Source organism: Pseudorca crassidens, chromosome 2 (genome assembly GCF_039906515.1).
Source record: "Pseudorca crassidens isolate mPseCra1 chromosome 2, mPseCra1.hap1, whole genome shotgun sequence".
NCBI classification, from domain to species: domain Eukaryota; kingdom Metazoa; phylum Chordata; class Mammalia; order Artiodactyla; family Delphinidae; genus Pseudorca; species Pseudorca crassidens.
In genome coordinates this window covers 150852225-150873403 of record NC_090297.1, presented here as the reverse complement: position 1 = coordinate 150873403, position 21179 = coordinate 150852225, and the positions used below count along the sequence as shown (strand labels likewise).

The 21179-nt window shown below is 45.7% G+C and overlaps 1 pseudogene; it reads left to right on the top strand.

Moving 5' to 3' along the window:
- LOC137219937 (protein kinase C zeta type pseudogene) overlaps positions 1 to 21179 on the top strand; it is a 29659-nt pseudogene extending 8480 nt beyond the window's left edge.

The window sequence follows — 21179 nt, the reverse complement described above, 5'->3', positions numbered from 1 at the left end:
CAGAGTTTCTGCTGAAAAATCAGCTGTTAACCTTATGGGGATTCCCTTGTATGTTATTTGTTGCTTTACCCTTGCTGCCTTTAATATTTTTTTTGTATTTAATTTTTGATAGTTTGATTAATATGTGTCTTGGCGTATTTCTTCTTGGATTTATCCTGTATGGTACTCTCTATGCTTCCTGGACTTGATTGACTATTTCCTTTCCCATGTAGGGGAAGTTTTTGACTATAATGTCTTCAAATATTTTCTCAGACCCTTTCTTTTTCTCTTCTTCTTCTGAACCACTATAGTTCGAATGTTGGGGTGTTTAATGTTGTCCCAGAGGTCTCTGAGACTGTCCTCAATTCTTTTCATTCCTTTTTCTTTATTCTGCTCCCTGGCAGTTACTCCCACCATTTTATCTTCCAGGTCACTTATCCATTCTTCTGCCTCAGTTATTCTGCTATTGATTCTTTCTGGAGTATTTTTAATTTCAGTAATTGTGTTGTTCATCACTGGTTGTTTGCTCTTTAGTTCTTCTAGATCCTTGTTAAATGTTTCTTGTATTTTCTCCATTCTTTTTCCTAGATCTTGGATCGTCTTTACTATGATTACTCTGAATTCTTTTTCAGGTAGGCTGCCTATTTTCTCTTCATTTATTTAGTCTTGTAGGTTTTTACCTTGCTTCTTCATCTGTAACATATTTTTTTGTCGTTTCTTTCTTCTTTTTTTTTTTTTTTTTTGTTGGGTGGTGCTGTATTCCTATCTTACTGGTTGTTTGGCTTGAGGCGTCCAGCACTGGAGTTTGCAGGCAGTTGGATAGAGCTAGGTCTTGGTGCTGAGATGAGGACCTCTGGGAAGACTCAGAGCTCCCACCACAGGAGCTCGGGGCTGACCTTCTGGCCTGGGAACCAAGATCCCGCAAGCTTTGTAGCGCAGTAAAAAAAAAAGAAAAAAAAAAGAAAGAAAAAAAGGAGCAGTACAATCTCAAAGAATAAAAAACAAAATTAAATTAGAAAGATAAAGTATATATTAGGAAAAATAAAACTATAATTGAAACAACTGCAACAAGGTAAAATAAAACCACAACAGAAAAAGAAAAAAAGGGGGGGGTGGTGGAACAAGCCAAAAGGAGAGAACAATAACAAAGTATAAAGAATAAAATAAAATTAGAAAAATAAATATTTATTAGGAAAAATAAAAATATAAAAGAATCAACATCAATGAATCAACAAAGTAAAACAGAACCCCAATCTAAAAGGAAAAAAAAAAGAAAAATGAAAAACCTTGGCTATGGGGGCGGAGTTTAGGCGGGGGTGGAATTTAGGCGGGGGTGGGGTTTATGGTGGGGCAGGACCTAGGCGTGTGGGGGGTGATGTTTGCGCATGGGGCGGGGCCTAGGCCGGGCGACGTTCAAGCATGGGGCGGTGCTTCTGCTTAGTACCTGCGGCGGAAGGGGAGAGGCAGCCCGTCGAAAGCAGGGCGTCTGGAGTGAGGAGTTCTGGAGTTTGGAGGTAGGACCTTGAGTGAGGATGTGTCGGTGGGGTTTAGGCCCAGTGAGTTGGGGGTTTCCAAGTGTAGAGGTAGGGCCCTGGGTGCGGGTGTAGGGGCGGGGCTTAGGTTCTGAGCGGCAAGAGGGAGACTCTGAGGGCAGGGGAATAGGCCTGGGAGCCCAACAGGCTCCCCAGTGCCTAAGTGGACAGGGAAAGCGCTGTCCGCGTTCCCTTCCATTCCTTCATGCCTCTCCCCCACCGTCTCCCCCAGGGTCTCCCCCGTCACCGCTGGACCCCTAACCGTGGGGTGGGGGACCCACTTGGTGTCAGAACACCTCCCCATCCCCAACCACCGCTCAGGGGTGCTGGTCCTGGAGGTCCGGCCTTTACTTTTGCTCCCCCTTCTCCCCCTGCCACTCCCTCAGGAGCTGTGCATCTGGAGGGGGCCTTGGTGAGCAGAGGATCAGGCCTGGGATCTCAGCAGAGGTTCCTGGGGGCCCAAGTGGGTAGGGGAAACCTGGCCATGCTCCCTGTTGATCCTCTGCCCTCCCAGTTGTTCCCCAATTTTCCCCTTAGGGCGTGGGATCCCTTGCCCTCCCCCAGCTGCCCCTCAGGGTCGCCAGTCCCGTCCTGCCTCCACTTCTCCTCCCCCTTCACTCCCCCCATGCCCCACGTCCTACCTGATGGCTGGGGGTTCCTCCTGTCCCCTTAGGTGTCCGTGGTCCCCCACTGGTGCCTGGTAGGTGCCCTAGTTGTGAAGAGACGCGAATTCTGCATCCTCCTAGTACGCCATCTTGGATAGTGTATATTTTTGTATTGCTTTGACCCTTAGAACCATAGTGGTGTATCACATACCCCCAAAATAAACAAACAACTAAAACCAGCTAGGATGTGGAGAGAACCCAAATGGAATAAAAATGCTAACAAATGAACCTATTCTAAAGCAATAACATAACTACACTAAAAAGGATGGGAGGAAAAGAACTAAGATGAATTCTGGGAAACAGCATCTTGATGGGATACTATAAGCCTAAAGACAAAAAGAACTATAGAAAATATCACCATTAGGTAAACACTAGTAATTGTTGCAGACAAGTTCCTTTAATGAGTGCTAAAATTAGTGGGCAGAAGTTTGAGAAGAAACAGAGTTTGCATAGTCTCAAAATATCTCCCACAAGATATTTATTAACTATAAAGGAAAAGATAGTAATTTTACAGGGAGAAACCTAGTGTAAACCACCTTAAGTGATAAATGTCAATATCACCAGTAATAAGATACATAACATCATGAACCTGTGATAGAATTCACTGAGGACACACATCATACCTGTAATATTCAGTCTAGCTATTCTAAAACATCAGACAAACTCAAATTGAGGGACATTTGACAAAGTAACTGACCAGTACTCTTCAAAAAAGTCAGTCATGAAAGACAAGGAAAGACTAAGGAGCTTTTACAGACTGCACAAGGCTGAGGAGAAATAACTAAATGCAATGTGGGATCCTGGACAGGATCCTAGAAAAAGAAAAAGCCATTAGTAGAAAAACTGGTAAAATTCAAAAAAGGCCTTTAGTTAGTAGTATTGCACCAATGTTAATTTTTTGGGTTCTGATAATTGTACTGTAGTTATGTAAGATGGTAACATTAGGGGAAGACGGAGGAGAGGTATATGGAAACTCTTAAGCCTATCTTTGCAACTTTTCTGTAAGTCTAAAATTAGTTCAAGATAAAAAGTTAAAAAGAAAAAGGACAGGGACTTCCCTGGCCGTCCAGTGGTTAAGACTCACGCTTCCACTGCAGGGGACACGGGTTTGATCCCTGGTCGGGGAACTAAGATCCCGCATGCTGGGCAGCACAGCCGAAAAAAGAAGAAAAAAGAAAGAAAAAGGACATTATCTTCTCCTACAACTCTTCTCATGAAGGTGGTTAACCCGAATCAAATTTTGCACAACCTTCCAGAAGATCATTGCCTAACAATAAAAGGAAAGGACGAAAGACTTTTAAAAATACAACTAACTTACATTCAAGCAATTCCACATAAAGTTCTGAAGATCTGGATCTGAAGAGGCGATAAGGAACTAGAAAAATGGTGGAAAACATAAGTCAATCTAAAGTTACGATCTTCAAAAAACAGGAAACACTGGTTCTATTTCCAACATATGGAGTCTAAAAACTCCTTTTGGAGGCTCTTCCTCCAGGACCAGAGCGTGGAGCAGCTTCAGGGCATGAGACTTGTGCAGTCACATAGGACCCCACACTTAGAAGGGCCCCACACTTGGTTTAATGTCCTGCTGTTGCCATCTTGAAAGTCTTAATTTTTGAACAAGGGAGCCCTGCATTTTCATTTTGCACAGGGCCCCACAAATTACACAGCTAGTCCAGTTTGCCTCTACTCGTCAACCACAAGTTTGCAGAAAGGGAACCCCATGCACGTGGTGCACCCTGTCCCCCTGCCACAGTTGATTGCTCTATATGCCTTGATCCAAACTGAACCCAATTAGACTCCTTTCCTAAGAATTTGAAGTAGGAATTAATTGGCCTCCATAGTCTGATACATCTATTGACGAGAATAGACGTGTATTACAGGGCCATTGTCTCCGAAACCATGGTAGTTGGCTGCAGATTGAATAATAAAAAAGAGGTTCAGAAACAAGTCAAAGATAATGCTCTCTGCATCCAACTTGTATCCAGAACATGTTGCATTAAATTCCTCTCATTCTGTTAAATAGCCTTGGACCTTTATAGAAGACAACCTTTTTTTTTGGCCACGTGGCATGTGGGATCTTAGTTCCCCTACCAGCGATCAAACCCGCGTCCCCTGCATTGGAAGCACGGAGTCTTAACCACTGGGCCACCAGTAAAGTCCCAAAGACAGCCCTTTTGCTTGTGCTATCCCAAAACATTTTTGTTGATTACAAGGGTCCTAACTAATTCCACTCCTTAACAGCAGAGAATGTTCAAACCCCATTTGTGTTGGAAGGGGTTAGGGAAGGAAGTATTATTTCAAACTGAAAAGACTTACAAAACTATTTCTAAAACCAAACCCAGCCATTCAAAATCACTTTGATAAAGAAAATCCACAGTTGCTCCTCTTCAAAAACAGGAAAACATTGCATAAAGGAAAAAGCAACAAAGAAAAACCATATGAAAAGAACAGGTTGGTTTCTTCTCAATTCTCTGACTTTCCAATTCTAATTATTTTGATCATCTTTTGTGGGCTGGATGCTAATATTCTTGATGAAGTTCAAATTAAAGCCCTTTAAGAACATTAGACAAAAACCTGATGGGATTTTCAATGCAGTTTTTTCCCTGTTCACCGTCTCTACCCCCTAGTCCAACAGGACCTTTTTTTTTTTAAGGGAAGTTAGATAACTTGTTATAGAAGTCAGAGTTCAAGCTATGGGTGCTTCCAAAAAGAGAACAACTGTTCTGTTTGGCAATAAATCTTTATAGGAGGAAGAAGAAAAGTTTATTCCCCAATATCTCCACCCTCAGTGCTCTGTAAATGGAATCTGAAGTCCACCTCATGCCAGGCCAGAACCCAGTTTCTTTTTAAGTCAGAAGTGAATATCTTTATTAATTTTAATACACTCTTTAAAAAATGTATTAAAATTTTTTTAGGTTTTTTTAGGTTCACAGCAATATTGAACAAAAGGTACAGGAATTTCCCACATACCCCCCTGCCCCCACACAGGCATAGCCTCCTCCATTATCAACATCCCCACCAGAGTGGTACTTTTGTTAAAATTGGTAAACATACAATGACACATCATTATCACTGAAAGTCCATAGTTTACCTTAGGGTTCACTCCTATGTTGTATATTCTATGGATTTTGACAAATATATAATGTCATGTATCCATCATTATAGTATCAGAATAGCTTCATTGCTTTAAAAATCCTCTGTGCTCCATTCATCCTGCCCTTCCCCCAACCCCTGGCAAAGACTGATCTTTGCACTGTCTCCACTGTTTTGCCTTTTCCAGAATGTCATAAAGTTGGAATCATACAGTGAGTAGTCTCTTCATGTTGGCTTCTTTTACCTAGTAATAAGTGTTTAGTTTCCCTCCATGTCTTTTCATGGCTTGATAGCTCATTTCATTTTAGCACTAAATAGTATTCCATTGTTTGGGTGTATCAGACAATGTTTATTTATCAACTTACCTACTAAAGGACGTCTTGGTTGCTTCCAAGTTTTGGCAATTGTCAATGAATCTTCTATAAACATCTGTGTGGAGGTTTTTGTGTGAACATAAGTTGTCAGTTCCTTTGGATAAATACCAAGGAGCATGATTACTGGTCTGTACCCTAAGAATATGTTTAGTTTTGTAAGAAACCACCAAACTGTCTTCCAAAGTGACTGGGACTGCACTGGGACTTCCCTGGTTGTCCAGTGGGTAAGACCTCACGCTCCCAATGTAGGGGGCCTGGGTTCAATCCCTGGTCGGGGAACTAGATTCCACATGCATGCTGCAACGAAGAAGTCCACATGCCGCAACGAAGATCTGGCACAGCCTAAATAAATAAATATTAAAAAAAAAATGACTGTACCATTTTGCATTCCCACCAGCAATAGATGAGAGTTCCTGTTGCTTCATATCCTCATCAGCATTTTGTGGTGTCAGTTTTCTGGTGTGTAGTGGTATCTCTTATTGTTTTAATTTGCATTTCCCTGATGACATATGATGTAGTGCATCTTTTCATATGCTTATCTGCCATCTGTATATCTTCTTTGGTGAGGTGTCTGTTCAGATCTTTTGCCCATTTTTTTAAATATTTATTTTTTATTTATTATTTTATTTTATTATTTATTTTGGCTGCACCGTGTCTTAGTTGCGGCACACGGGATCTTCTTTTAGTTGCGGCACCGGCACGTGGACTTCTTAGTTGTGGCATGCGGGATCTTTTTTTAGTTGCGGCATGCGGGCTTCTTAGTAGCGACGTGAGTGTGTGATCTAGTTCCCTGACGAGGGATCGAACGTGGGCCTCCACATTGGGAGCACAGAGTCTTACCCACTGGACCACCAGGGAAATCCCCTGCCCATTTTTTAATCAGGTTGAGTTTTAAGAGTTCTTTTCTTTTTTTCATGGATCATGGCTTTGGTGTTGTATCCAAAAGTCATCACCATATCCAAGGTCATCTAAATTTTCTCCTAGGAAAATGTTATATTCCAGGAATTTTATAATTTTATATTTAGTTCTGTGATCCATTTTGAGTTAACTTTTGTGAAGGTATAAGGTCTGAGTCTAAATTCATTTTTTTGCATGTGGATGTCCAGCTGTTCTAGTACCGTTTGTTGAAAAGACTACCTTTTCTCCATTGTATTGCCTTTGCTCCTTTTTGGAGATCAGTTGACAAAATTCATGTGGGTCTATTTATCTATTCTTTCAGTAATATCGCACTGTCCTGATTAGTGTACATTTATAGTAAGTCTTGAGGTCAGGTAGTGTCAATCCTCTGACTTGGTTCTTTTCCTTCAGTATTGTGTTGGCTGTTCTGGGTCTTTTGCCTCTCCATATAAACTTTAGAATCAATTTGTCCATATCCACAAAATAACTTGCAGTTGATTGAATACATAGATACAGAACCCGTGGATACAGAGGATCGATTATGGGACTTGTGCAACCGAGGGTTTTTGTGCCCGTGGCAAGTCCTAGGACCAGTACCCCATGGATACTGAGGGATGATTTCACATTAATTGATTTTCAAATGTTGAACCAGCCTTGAATATGTGGGATAAATCCCACTAAATCATGGTATAATTCTATAATTAATTAATTAATTCTTTTTTTTTTTTTTTTTTTTGCGGTACGCGGGCCTCTCACTGTTGTGGCCTCTCCCGTTGTGGAGCACAGGCTCTGGACGCACAGGCTCAGCGGCCATGGCTCACGGGCCCAGCCGCTCCGCGGCATGTGGGATCTTCCTGGACTGGGGCACGAACCCGCGTCCCCTGTATCGGCAGGCAGACCCTCAACCACTGTGCCACCAGGGAAGCCCCAATTAATTAATTCTTTATAGACATTGTTGGTGCTAATATTTTGTTGACAATTTTTGCATCTATGTTCATGAGAAATATTGATCCGTTGTCTTCTTTTCTTGTAATGTCTTTGTCTGGTTTTGGTATTAGGGAAATGCCCTGGTAGAATAAGTTGGGAAGCAGTCCCTCTGCTTCTGTCTCCTGGAAAAGATTGTAGAAAAATGATATAATTTCTTCCTTAAATGTTTAGCAGAATTCACCAGTGAACCAGTATGAGCATGGTGCTTGCTATTTTGAAAGGTTATTAATTATTGATTCAATTTCTTTAATAGACACAGACCTATCAGATTATCTGTTTCTTCTTGTGTGAGTTTTGGCAAAGTGTGTATTTCAGGGAATGGTCCATTTCATCAAGGTTATCAGATTTGTGGGCATGGAGTTGTTCATAATATTCCTTTATGATCCTTTTAATGTCTATGTGATCTGTAGTCATGTCCCCTCTTTCATTTCTGATATTAGTAATTTGTGTCTACTCCCTTCTTTTCTTAGTTAGCCTAGCTAGAAGCTTATCACTTTTACTGATTTTTTCAAAGAACCAGCTTTTGGTTTTGTTGATTTCCTGTTTTCAATGTAATTTATTTCTGATTCTATATTTTTATTATTTCTTTCCTTCTGCTTACTTTGGATTTAATTTGCTCTTCTTTTTCTAGCTTCTTAAGGTGGCTTAGATGACTGGTTTTAGATCCTTTTTCTTTTCTGATTATATACATTCAATGCTATGAATTTTCCTCTAAGCACTGCTGTACTAATCAGGGTTCTCCAGAAAAACAGAACATATATTTTTAGAGAGATTTATTATAGGAATGGGCTCACGTGATTATGGAGACCAAGAAGTCCCACAGTCTTCCATCGGCAAGCTAGAGAACCAGGAAAGCTGGTGGTATAATTCAGCCAGAGTCCAAAGGCCTGAGGACCAGGTAGGGGCCATGGCATAAGCCCTGGTCTGAGCCTGAAGGCCTAAGAACGAGGAGCTCCAATGTCTGAGGGCAGGAGAAGATGGATATCCCAGCTTAAACAGAGAATGAATTCACTCTTCTTCTGCCTTTTTTTCTGTTCAGGCCCTCAGTAGATTGGATGATGCTCACCCACTTTGGGGAGGTCCATCTACTTTACTCAGTTCACCAATTCAAATGCTACTCTATTCCAGAAACACCCTCACAGACACAGCCAGAAATAGTGTTTCACCAGCTATCTGGGCATCCCTTAACCCAGTCAAGCTGACATATTATAAAATTAACCATGACAGTTGCTTTGCTGTATCCCACAAATTTTGATAAATGATATTTTTTCAGTTCAAAATATTTTAAAATTTCCCTTGAGGTTTCTTCTTTGACCCATGTGTTATTTAGAAGTGTGTTGTTTAATCTCTAAGTATTTGAGGATTTTCCTGCTACCTTTCTGTTATTGATTCCTGCTTTAAGTCTATCATGGTCTAAGAGCAAGCATATGATTTCTATTCTTTTCAATATGTTAAGGTGTGTTTTATGGCCCAGAAAGTGGTCTATCTTGGCGAATGTTCCCTGTGGGCTTGAGAAGAATATAATATGTATTCTGCTGTTGTTGAATGAAGTAGTCTACAGATGTCAATTATATCTAGTTGATTGATATGCTGTTGAGTTCAACTGTGTTCTTACTGATTTTCTGCCTGTTGGATCTGTCCATTTCTGATAGAGGGGTGTTGAAGTTTCCAACTATAATAGCAGATTCATCTATTTCTCCTTGAAGTTCTATCTGGTTTTGCCTTGTGTATTTTTACACTCTGTTGTTGGGCAGATACACATTAAAAATTATTATGTCTTCTTGGAGAATTGACCCTATTGTCATTATGGAATGCCCCTCTTTATATTTTTTTTTTTTTTTTTTTTTTTTTTTGCGGTACACGGGCCTCTCACTGTTGCGGCCTCTCCCGTTGCGGAGCACAGGCTCCGGATGCGCAGGCTCAGCGGCCATGGCTCACGGGCCCAGCCGCTCCGCGTCATGCGGGATCCTCCCGGACCGGGTCACGAACCCGTGTCCTCTGCATCGGCAGGCAGACTCTCAACCACTGCGCCACCAGGGAAGCCCCCCTCTTTATATTTGATAACTTCCTTTGCTCTGAAATCTGCTCATCTGAAATTAAAATAGCTACTCTTGCTTTCTTTTTTTTTTTTTTTTTTTAACATCTTTATTGGGGTATAATTGCTTTACAATGGTGTGTTAGTTTCTGCTTTATAACAAAGTGAATCAGTTATACATATACATATGTTCCCATATCTCTTCCCTCTTGCGTCTCCCTCCCTCCCACCCTCCCTATCCCACCCCCTCTTGCTTTCTTTAATTAGTATTAGCATGGTATATCTTTGTCTATCCACGTACTTTAAACTATATGTGTCTTTGTACTTAAAGTGGGTTTCTTGTATACAACATATAGTTGGGTTCTTTTTTTGATCCATTTTGACAATATCTGTCTTTTAATTGGTATATTTAGATAATTGATATTTAAGTGATTATGGGTATAGTTGGATTAGTATCTACCCTATTTGTTACAGTTTTCTATTGGTTGCCCTGTTCTTTGTTCCTATTTTTGTCTTCCACTCTTTTTCTGCCTTTTGTGGTTTTAAATGAACATTTTATATTATTCCATTTTCTTTCCTACACATGATCTTAGCCAAAAGGCCGAGGAGCGATTCCATTTTCTTTCCTTTTTTATCATATCAGTTGTATTTCTTAAAAAACATTTTTTTAGTGTTTTTTCTAGAGTTTGCAATATATGTTTATAAATAATCTAAGTCCACCTTCAAATAACACTATACAGTTGACCTTTGAACAACATGGGTCTGGACTGCACTGGTCCATTTATATGTGGATTTTTTTCAATAAATACATACTACAGTATTACATGATCCACAGTAGTTGAATCCGTGGATGCAGATCTGCATACATATGGAGGGAGGACTGTAAAGTTATATGCAGATTTTCAACTGCATGGAGGATCGTCACCCCTAACCCTTGGGTCAACTGTACTGCTTCATGGGTAATACAGGTACCTTATAATAGCAAAATAATCCTTATTCCTTCCTCTCGTTCCTTATATCATTGCTGTCATTTATTTCAATTATACATAAACATATAAATTATATATACATATATTTATACATATGTAAGAATACATAGTTGAATAAATGATTGCTATTATTATTTTGAAGAAACTATTATTGTGAGATCAATTAAAAATAAGATAAATAAAACTCTTTATTTAACTTCACTATTCCTTCTCTGGTGCTCTTTTTTTTTCATACTGTAAGTCTGAATGTCTGACCTATATCATTTTCCTTCTCTCTGAAGAACTTTTTTTTTTAACATTTCTTTAAAGGCAGGTCTACTGGCAACAGATTCCCTCAATTTTTGTCTGATGAAGACATGATATACTGGGTAAAGGGAACTATGGTAAATAGGCCTTTAGTAGTGTGATGATGTGGTGTGGGGAGAGGAACTGTTCTGTAGTCCTGTGATTAGGTGTCAGTCTTTTAATGAGCCTGTGCCTCTGGACTGTGAAATTCGCAAGTGCTTCTCAGTCCTCCCCTAGCCACCCCTTAGGTGGCACAGGATGGCCAGAGTGGGCTGGAGTTGGGTGTTTCCCTTCCCCCAGGTTAGTTGGTCTCTAAAAAACAAACCCCAATAGTTTAGACTCTGGTAAAATAACTTCTCTTTAGGGCAAGCCTTGTTAAGAAGAACAGAATGTTCTGGCATAGTTCAAAATGGTTCCTTTTCCCCCACCCCTACTGGAAGCAAGAGGGGATTTTTCTTCAATATTTACTGTGAGAAATGGCCAAGCTACTGGAGGTAAAACTCATAAAAGTGTGGGGGTCCCCTATGACTGGGTACCCCTGGAGTTTCTAGCCCTCAAACTTGTCCACACTGAGCCTCCAGCAGTTCATCAGTTACAGTTCAGGTTTTCATACCCTGGCAATGGCTCCTGCAGGTTTCTGCTCTGTATTGGCCTATCTCTCTCTCCAATTTTAGGGGCAGTAGTTTGCTCTGTGACCTCACTTCTCTGATGGATCTGTTTATTTTTCAGTCTGTTCAGTGTTTTACTTGTTGTTAGGATGGAGTGGCAACTTCCAAGCTTCTTACAAACCAGAAGTCTTACAAACCAGATTGGAAACCAGAAGTCTTGAGTTCTTTGTCAAACTTGTTCCTTTCCCATCTCCCTCATCTCAGTAAAGTTCCCTCATCAGGGACCCAGCTGCCCAAGCCAAAACCTAGGAATCATTCTCAATGCTCCCTTCCTCAGCACACCCATATCCAAATTACAAGCAAATTGTATTAATTCAATCTACAAAATCTAACCTGATTCCATCTATTCTGCTCCATCTCTGCTGTATCACTACAGTTCTTCAGTACATCTCTCTGCTTCTTCTATGGCTCCTTTATGACCCATTGTCTACCCAGCAGGCAGTGACCTTTTCATAACATAAGTTAAATATATTATTCCTCTGCTCCAGTGTTTTCTCACTGCACTAATAATAAAATCTAAAATCCTTACCCTGGCCTTCACAGCCCATAAACTGATCCTAACTTCTTTTCCTACCTCACCTTCGAACTCTCTCCCTTGCTTTCTGGGCTTCAGCCACCTTTACTTTCTTGTTTCATAAACATGCCAAGTTTGTTCCCATTTAGAGCTTTTGCTGCTCCTACTGCCTAGAACATCCAATCTCCCTTGCCCTCTCTGTAGCTCTCCAACTTTGTATAGTTGATTAAATTTTATTATTCATTTTTCTGCTCAAATGTCATAGAGTTATTCCTCATAGAGTTATTTCCTTACCACCTAATTTAAAATGACACCTTTCATTTTATTGTCTTCCATCTTGTTTTCCATGCACTTACCTCTTTCTGGTATTAATTTATTCTCTTGTGTTTTTATATGTTATTTTATATCAACTGCCATTGGAAAATAAGTTCTAAGAGGGGCTTTCTTTTTTTAAATATTTATTTATTTGGCTGTGCCAGGTCTTAGTTGCGGCACAGGATCTTCGTTACCGCTTGCGGGATCTTCATTGCGGCATGCGGGATCTTTAGCTGTGGCCTATGGGATCTTTAGTTGTGGCATGTGGGGTCTTTAGTTGTGGGCTGCGAACTCTTAGTTGCGGCATGTGGGATCTAGTTCCCTGACCAGGGATTGAACCCAGGCCCCCTGCACTGGGAGTGTGGAGTCTTAGCCACCAGATCAGGGGTCCCCAAACCCCGGGCCACGGACCAGGACTGGTCGGTGGCCTGTTAGGAACTGGGCCGCACAGCAGGAGGTCAGCGGCAGGCAAGCGAGCGAAGCTTCACTTGCTACCACTCCCCATCACTCCCCATCACTTGCATTACCGCCTGAACCATCCCCCAGCCCCATCCGTGGAAAAATTGTCTTCCACAAAACCCGTCCCTGGTGCCAAAAAGTTTGGGGACTGCTGCCCAAGAGGACTGGACTGGTGATATAATATGTGATATATACATTGTGATATAATATGTGATATATATATTGTGATATAACCTCACAATAACTCTGCAAAACATAGCCACTGACATCACTATTTTCACATGAGGTGCTGAGGTTTTAAGAAGAAAAATGACCTGCCCCGACACATAGCCTGGCTAAGGGGCAGAGTCTGAATTTTAATTCAGCTGTGTCTGGCCCCAAGACCATGCTCTTCCTATAAATTAGAGACTAATAAGGGCTGCAGTTTACTCCACTGTGCCCCAAGCACTGTGGCGAACATTAGACCTCTTTCAGCTGAATCAGCACTTCACCCCAAGGAGATGGGTGTATTCTCCCAATTCTAGAATGTGGGTGGGCAGCTGGGGGCTTCTCACCAGGAACTGCACGTTTCCTGGACAGTAAGATACTTAAGGACAAGCTGGGGCACGTGGGCCACTAGGCCTGAGTGCAGCCCTCTTGCTCGAGTCCCTTGTTGTGTGTGGCCAGGGAGGGATAAGACACAGGGATGAGCATCTCTCGGAAAGCCTCCACCTTACTGTCCCACTGAACCTGCTGAGAATGAGCAGCTTGAGCTCCCTGCTAGACACCACACCTTCCCTGCCCATCTGCCTACTCCTGCCCTGCAGTGTCAGCGCTCTGTCACCCATGCTCTTGTCCTCCCACTGTGTTGGCAGTCTGCCCTTTCTGCCTACCAGGTTCACAGTCTAGGGAAGGGAAAGAGGTAGTGACCACTCAGACTCACCACTTAATCACAGCAGTACACCAGTCACTCTCCCTCCCCCCATCTCGTCCTTGAGCATGAGGATCAGGGGCTCCTGTTTCCAAAGGACACAATGGTAGGTCCCACAGTCAGGCCCTGCAAGTCTGGACATAGTACAGGTTCAAGAGGGAGAGAAGGAAAGGCAGTCACAGGCTTGACCTATAGGTTCACATCTACCCCAGTCTCTTTTCCCCCAGGGTTCCAGCATCAGGGAAAGCATCCACCTAGCCTCTGCCACATTTTTCCTCTATCCAAATGCTGACATGAAAACCTTTGTCCCTCTCGTCCAGTGGCTTGGCCCACGGAACAGGCCTATGACTTACAGATTCTTCTGCATTACTCAGAAACATCTGTTAGGACCACACACACCAGAGACAGCACACAGAGCTCTCCTGAACACAAGCTCTCCTGAATACAATCTCAAGAAGTACAGGACCTGCAGCCAACAGCTGACAATTGAAAGCCACAAATGGCACAAATCTTCCACCTCCTTGGGCCAGCCTGACCTTCTGAGATTGTCTCCAACCTCACTCAGCTCTCCAGGCCCACCAAAGACAGATACCTTCTCTAGATGCCCAAAGCCCTCATTCTCTGCTCTGCCACACCCTTCTCTTCCTGCTGCAGTTGGCTCTTCTGGATCCAGCTTGCAGTGTTGTCCAGCGAAAGGTCCTCCTCCCCTGTGTCTGGGGAGGGAAAAGTTACCCCACAGGGAAACCCTGGCCCAGCTGGTGCCCCGTCCCCCAACCCTCAATTTGTGAGCACTTGGTAACATCCTCAGGCTGCCTCTCCCCTTACCTGCCCTGGCCGGCATCCCTCACCTTAGCTTCTGGTTCAGCAAGCTGTGCTTCTTAAGCTATTCTCACATCCTAGCATCCCAGGACCATGGGATTGATGACATGAGCTGCCACAGACTCCTTTCTAGTGCCTGACATTGGATGGGGGTTCCATACATGAGGCTATGCCAGACCCCATGGCTGGAAGAGATGAAGGAGCCCATCTGCCAGCCTCCTTTCAGCTCAGAGGGCCAAAGGGAATAATTAAGAAAGGAAAACTGGCCTGGGGATCAGGAACATGGGTGTTAGTCTTGTCCTGGCCTCTAACTAGCTGTGTGGCCACCTTTCCTCTCTGGATCACAGTGTCCTCCGCTGAAAGAGAGGGGCTTAAACGGGGTGCTTTAAAAAGTCTTTCCAACTCCAAGTCTGTCTCTAAAAGCCTGAGCTGCTGCCCAGGGATCACCTCTCTTAGGAAAGAAAAGAGGAAGCAGCAGAGATCTTTTTCCCAGCTTCTCATTCCACTTTCTAGGTCTTCATGATGCTAAATGATGAAGCATATCCAGAATTGGTTCTGGCACCAGAAGGTGAAGGAGAAAAAAGTAACTCTCTGCTGAAGAACGCAGGCTCCAAGGTCTTCCAGCTCCGGCTCCAGCCTTGGGGCCGAGGACATGGGCTGTGCCCTCTCCTGAGTACTGTGTGACATTTAAAGTGGCAGAGACCATGAACTTCTACCCTGTAGCCTCAAGGGAGGACATGGGCTGTGCCCTCTCCTGAGTACTGTGTGACATTTAAAGTGGCAGAGACCGTGAACTTCTACCCTGCAGCCTCAAGGTAGGACAGTTTTGTAGTATTCTTAAAGGTCCACAGCTCCCCATGGAATGGCTCGGGCCTCCTTTGCAGCTTCATTGCACTTCAGATTTCTCCTCTGCTTGTTCTCGCTTCCTTTGCGTCTCGAAGGTGTTGATCCTAAGTGGTCTAGAGATCTCCCCAATAACTTCCTGCATATAAATATCGATCTCAGAGTCTGTTTCTCAGGGAACTAGACCTATAGGAACATAACTCATGGCCTACAGGGTCCTTCATGATCTGGTCCCTGCCATCTCTCTCGTCTTATTTCTCTCTAGTGCCCCCTCGCACTCTACTCTTCAGCATCACTCAACCTGAGCATCACTCAAACACCAAGTTCTGTCTTGTTCTGTGAAAATTTGTGTGTGATGGTTTCACATAATTCATTCTACAAATATTCATTATGCTACTGTATCAATCATGATGCTATCAGAAAAGAGATGGCATACTCAAAAGGAGGAACTGAAGGAAGTTTAATGAAGGGACTATTTAAAAGATGTAAGCAGGGTTATGGGGAATCAGCAAAGCATCCTAAGACTAATAGCAGTGGGAAGCTCCTAGGCTTGATGGGGTAAAGGGAAGAGTGGTTAGTGGAAGCTACACTGCCAGAGCTGTAGCTACAGGCAAAAGCCATCTGACAGGAGCTGTGACCTTCAGGAAGCAGGAAGCCATTGCCAATCCAGCCCAGCTGGAAGTGAGCTCGGGTGAAAAATACCCCAATCTCTCTCTCCCGCCACCCTCCAAACTCCCACGGGTATAGCTGAACCCAACTGGAAACCCCAGAAAAAAAGATGTGGTCCACAGAGCTGGGTGGAGAGGTGGAAGAGTAGATTTGGAGGGGCGAGGAGAAATCATTCAGCATAATCCCTGTTGTGTGCCAGACACTGAACAGCACAGAATAGCAGTGCCCTTGTCTCATTTAGTCTCAAAGGGCAAAATGGACTCCCATCAATGAATCATTAAAAAGTAATGAAAATACTGATTATTTTCATGGTCACATAAAACTCTCATTAAAAATTCACCATGAGGCCCCGCCCCGCCTGCTGCTAAGTTCTGCGGAGTTGGCCAGGCCGTGCTCCTAGGTTCCCGTGCCGCGCGCTCCCTTCCGCGTTCCGCCGTCTGCCTCACCTGCGCCCCAGCCCGGCCGCTGGGGCCCCGCGCCATGGCCCGAGCGTCCGGGGCGCGGCGCTGACGGCAGCTTGCAGAGGGCGCCATGCCTAGCAGGACCGGCCGCAAGATGGACAGGAGCGGCGGCTGCGGACACCTGAAGGCGCACTACAGCAGGGACATCCTGATCACCAGCCTGGACGCCACCACCACCTTTGACAAGCTCTGTGAGGAGGTGCGGGAGATGTGCCACCTCCACCAGGGCCACCCGCTCACCCTCAAGTGGGTGGACAGTGAAGTTGACCCCTGCACTGTGTCCTCCCAGATGGAGGCCTTCCGCCTGTCCTGTCAGCGCAAAGACGAAGGGCTATCCTTCACGTTTTCCCCGGCATCCCCGAGGAGCCAGCATGCCCTGTCCTGGAGAAGACAGTGAGTACCGCCTCTCCCACGACGTGTGTCACGGTGATGGGTTGACATGTCTGCTCTGCGAGGCGGGGAACGATGGAGCTTGGTGGCCCGAGGCTTAGGTGCTCCTCGCGAAGAGTCTGAAAGCAGAGTGGGCAGCGGGTGTGGCCTCGTGTGGGGTTTTCACTGGTGTCCTCGCCCTTGGCTAGGGGTGTGTCCACCATCAGGGCACTGGCTTGGTCAGTGGTGCCGTGAGGTAAAGCCCAGGAGAAGCCCTGATGCCCCCCGGCGGGAAGGGCCCTGGCTGGGATGGCTGGACACTGCTCCCGTGTGTCTGTCCCAGCTGCGGCCACCCCCAGACCTGGTCATCGGCCCCTCCCAGTCCCTACCGGGCCCCCCAGGGAGGCATCCGTTCCTCCTCCACGGCAGGTCTGTTGGTTGAATATAGAGTCCCAGGGGCTGTGGGTCAGAGGAGAGCTTCTGACCATGACCCGGAGGCCCCGACCCTGAACAGCGTGCCCTGCCTCGTCTTCCAGGGCAGGGCCCCCACTGGGCATAGAGAAACTTTACACCAATCACCAGACCCTCCTCGGGCCCTGGCCTGGTGCTGAGGGGCTCTGGACCACGGTGGCCGCTTGTTCAGTTAGGGGAACTTGGCTCAGCCTCCTGCCAGCAGGGGTCCCAGGGTGGGCTCCGGATCAGGTCCCTGGGCCCAGCCTCTGGGTGCCAGCAGCGTCCTGTGTGGGGTGGGCGCAGATTTGAGCAGAGGCCGGACTCAGTCTGTGGTCCGTCAGACCCAGTGAAGCTGTTCAGTGGGCACTTGGGTGCGTGAGTCTTGCATTTCGGGGAGCAATCGGGGCTGAAGAGAGATTTGGGAGCCCTTAGCATAGAGGAGGTTGTTGAGGCCACGGAGGGTGTGGCCAGTGATGAGGGCCAGGCCCTGGGGTCTCCCAAAGAGAACAGTGGACCCTGGAGGAGCCGTCAGCAAGGCCATGGAGACATCCCGATGGTGGAGTCCTGGTGGGAGTGGAGCAGGCAGTCTGAAAAGGCCGGAGCAGCCCAGGGGCCGGCAGGAGGTGCTGCCCCAGCAGGTGGTTGTGGGGGCAGACGTGCGGGCAGGTCTGGGAAGGCTGGGGGGAGAGTGAGGAGTCCCAGTGCGTCCTGGCTGGGAGGCAGATGTCCGCCGGTGGTAGATAAAGCTAGAGGTGGGGGGTGAACCTGGAGCTTCTGAGGCCTGGAAGTCGCCCTGAGAAGGTGGGCGGGGGCGGGGGGGGAGTCAGTCCCATGGGTAAGACTTTCTGGCCGCCGCCCGCCCCGTCCAGGACAGCAGGCTCCTGTGTGCATGTGTGGTTTCGCTGCGAGCGGCCCTTGGACCTGCCAGGACGTGGCTCAAGGCAGGACATTGAGGGAGTGGAGAGTGCAGCCCTTTGGGAGCAGACCCCATGAGCAGAAGCCCACCCGCAGGAGCCCCAGGTGGCCAGAGAGGAGCTCGTCGGTGGGGGGCTCGGAGGCGGGTGGGCCTCCCAGGGGGTCCTCATCCCCCGCGGGGTGCCCCTCCTCATGACCCCCCACCCTGGGGTACCCACGTTATCACAGAAGGGGCGCACTTTTGATAGTTCACGTTGTCTTTTCAGACACATAAAAGGATAAAATAAGGTAGACCTTCCTGCTGGAAGGAGGGTCCCCTCCATTGTGCTCTGTACGAGGGGTCCCCCAGCTCGTTTCTTTGCCCCCTTGATGGCTCTCAACCACAGTGACAGGCTGTCTGTCTACCCAGAGCCGTCGCCAGCAGCCCGTGCTGGCCCGCGGCACAGGGGTCGCCCAAGCATCTCTGCATCTCGGTCTCCGGCTGCCCGACCATCAGCTCAGGCCAGGGCCCTGGCAGTGCCGCCCCGAGGGGCTCGGGCCTGTCCGTTCTGTCCCCGACTCGGTTCCCTCCTGGCTTCATCCCCGCGTGGATGCCTGTCTGGGGCCTCACGTAGGGGATGGTGATGGGGGTCGGCACAGCCGATGCGGTGCCCTCCTGGGGTCGTGGGGGTCACGGGGTCTCTGCTGGAGGGTGATGTGGGGTGACGCGTGGGCAGGGGCTGCATCACCGAGGCGGAATGTGGAGAATGTGGGGCCATCCCCACTCGCAAGCAGGTCCTTGAGATGCTCACCAGGGGCGGCTCCGAGCTCCGGGCCACTCGCTTTTGCTGGAACATTCCAGTAGCCTCTCGGCGGCCAGTGGGGGGTGGGGTGGACGGAGGGTGGGGGTGGCGTCCTCTCCCGGGCTCTGCTCGTCCAGCTCGATCGTGACAATGACCTTGGGCAGTTAGGACGGCCCTGCGCTGGTCCCCTGATGGTCCGGGTGCAGGCGTGATCCTGGCACCTGCGTGGGCATTGGTGTTCACTGCCAAGGCCGGGCGAGTGAGAAGGGTCAGGCTGGTGGGACAAATGGCACCCTTGACCCGGGTCAGGACCGCATGCAGATGCCGGCGGGTCTGACGGGCGGTAGCCAGACAGGGACACACGGCAGAGATGCAGCCTCGAGGTCATGCCTGGGCATGTCTGGCCGGGCCTGTGTTCGTGGCAGCAGAGCCCCTTCCAGCACCTTCTGTGCAGGTTGTCAGCCTGAATTTAATCGGTTCTATAGGGTTTTTAAAAAATGGTGTAAAGTACACCTAACATAAAATGTGCTATTTTGACCACTTAAAAAAAATAAACTGAAGAATTCAGTGGCATTTTGTAGGTTCACCACCTCTGCCGTTTCTGAAACACGTTCAGGAAATAAACCTCGTGCCCACGAGCAGTCGCAGCTCCTCCGCTAAGCACCCGACAGCCACCAAACTGCACCATCTCTACGGAGTTACCTGGTGTAGACATTTCATGTAAATGGAATATATGATGTGTGGTCTTTTGTAACTGGCTTCTTAGCGTGATGTTTTTGAACTTCATCCATGTTGTAACGTGTATCAGAACTTCAATCCCTTTTTTTCCCCAATTTTTTTTATCACGGTGAAATACACATAAAATAAATTTATCATCTTAACCATTAAAAAAATAAAATTCACCATGAGCTAGTCCATAAAGCAAGTTCCCACAAATTTTTAAAAACTGGCATCATACAGACCATGCTGTCTGCCCACAAAAACATAAAGGAATTTATCCTCACACTTAGAAATTTTAAAACATGCCTATGTAAAACTCAGGGCAAAGAAGAAATCACAATGGCAATGAGAAAACACTTAAAACTGAATAATAACAAAAAATGTTACATATTAAAAGTTATGGGATGCAGCAGTAGTTGTATTTAAAGGGAAATTCTGAACGTAAATGTTTACATTAGAAAGATTGAAAGAAAGATTAGAAAGATTGAAAGATTATAAAATGTTTACATTAGAAAGATTGAAAATCCATAAGCTAAGCATCCAACTCAAGAAATGAGGGGAGGGGCTTCCCTGGTGGCGCAGTGGTTAAGAATCCGCCTGCCAGTGCAGGGGACACAGGTTCGAGCCCTGGTCCGGGAAGATCCCACATGCCATGGAGCAACTAAGCCCGCAAGCCACAACTACTGAGCCTGAGCCCACGTGCCACAACTACTGATGCCCGCACGCCTAGAGCCCGTGCTCCGCAACAAGAGAAGCCACCACAATAAGAAGCCTGCGCACCACGACGAAGAGTAGCCCCCACTCGCGGCAACTAGAGAAAGCCCACACACAGCAACAAAGACCCAAGGGAGCCAAAAATAAATAAATTTATTAAAAAAAAAAAAAAAGAAGGTCCTGGGAAAATGGACAATGGAATAACCCTAAAAAGAAGAACAAAGATAACTAAGACGAGCAGAAATTAATGAAATAGAAAACAAGAGATACAATGGGAAAACAACCAAACCAAAAGTTGGTTCCCTGAGAAAAAGCAAATGGCTCGACTGCAGTACATGTGCACATTGGAATAATACACTGCAGTGAAGTGTATTATACTACAGTGACAACAAATTAGCTTGGATAAAAATCAGAGACATGGGAGTGAAAATAAAGTTACAGAAGGTTAAATACAGGTAACAGCATTTTTGTAAAGCTCAAGAACATACAAAACCAAATTATGTATTGTTTAGGGTACATGTGTATTTGGGGAAAAAAATTTTTTTTTAAGCAAGAGAATGATAAGCACAATAGTAACCTTGAGGTGGGGGAGAGAGGCAGGGGACTGGCATCTGGGAAGAGCACAGAGGGCCTTCAAGACCATGGTAATGTCCTGGTCCACAGATTTACAAGGATGTTACACATGCTTTTTTGCAGGTAGCAAATAGTAAGTAATAATTTTTTTTTTTT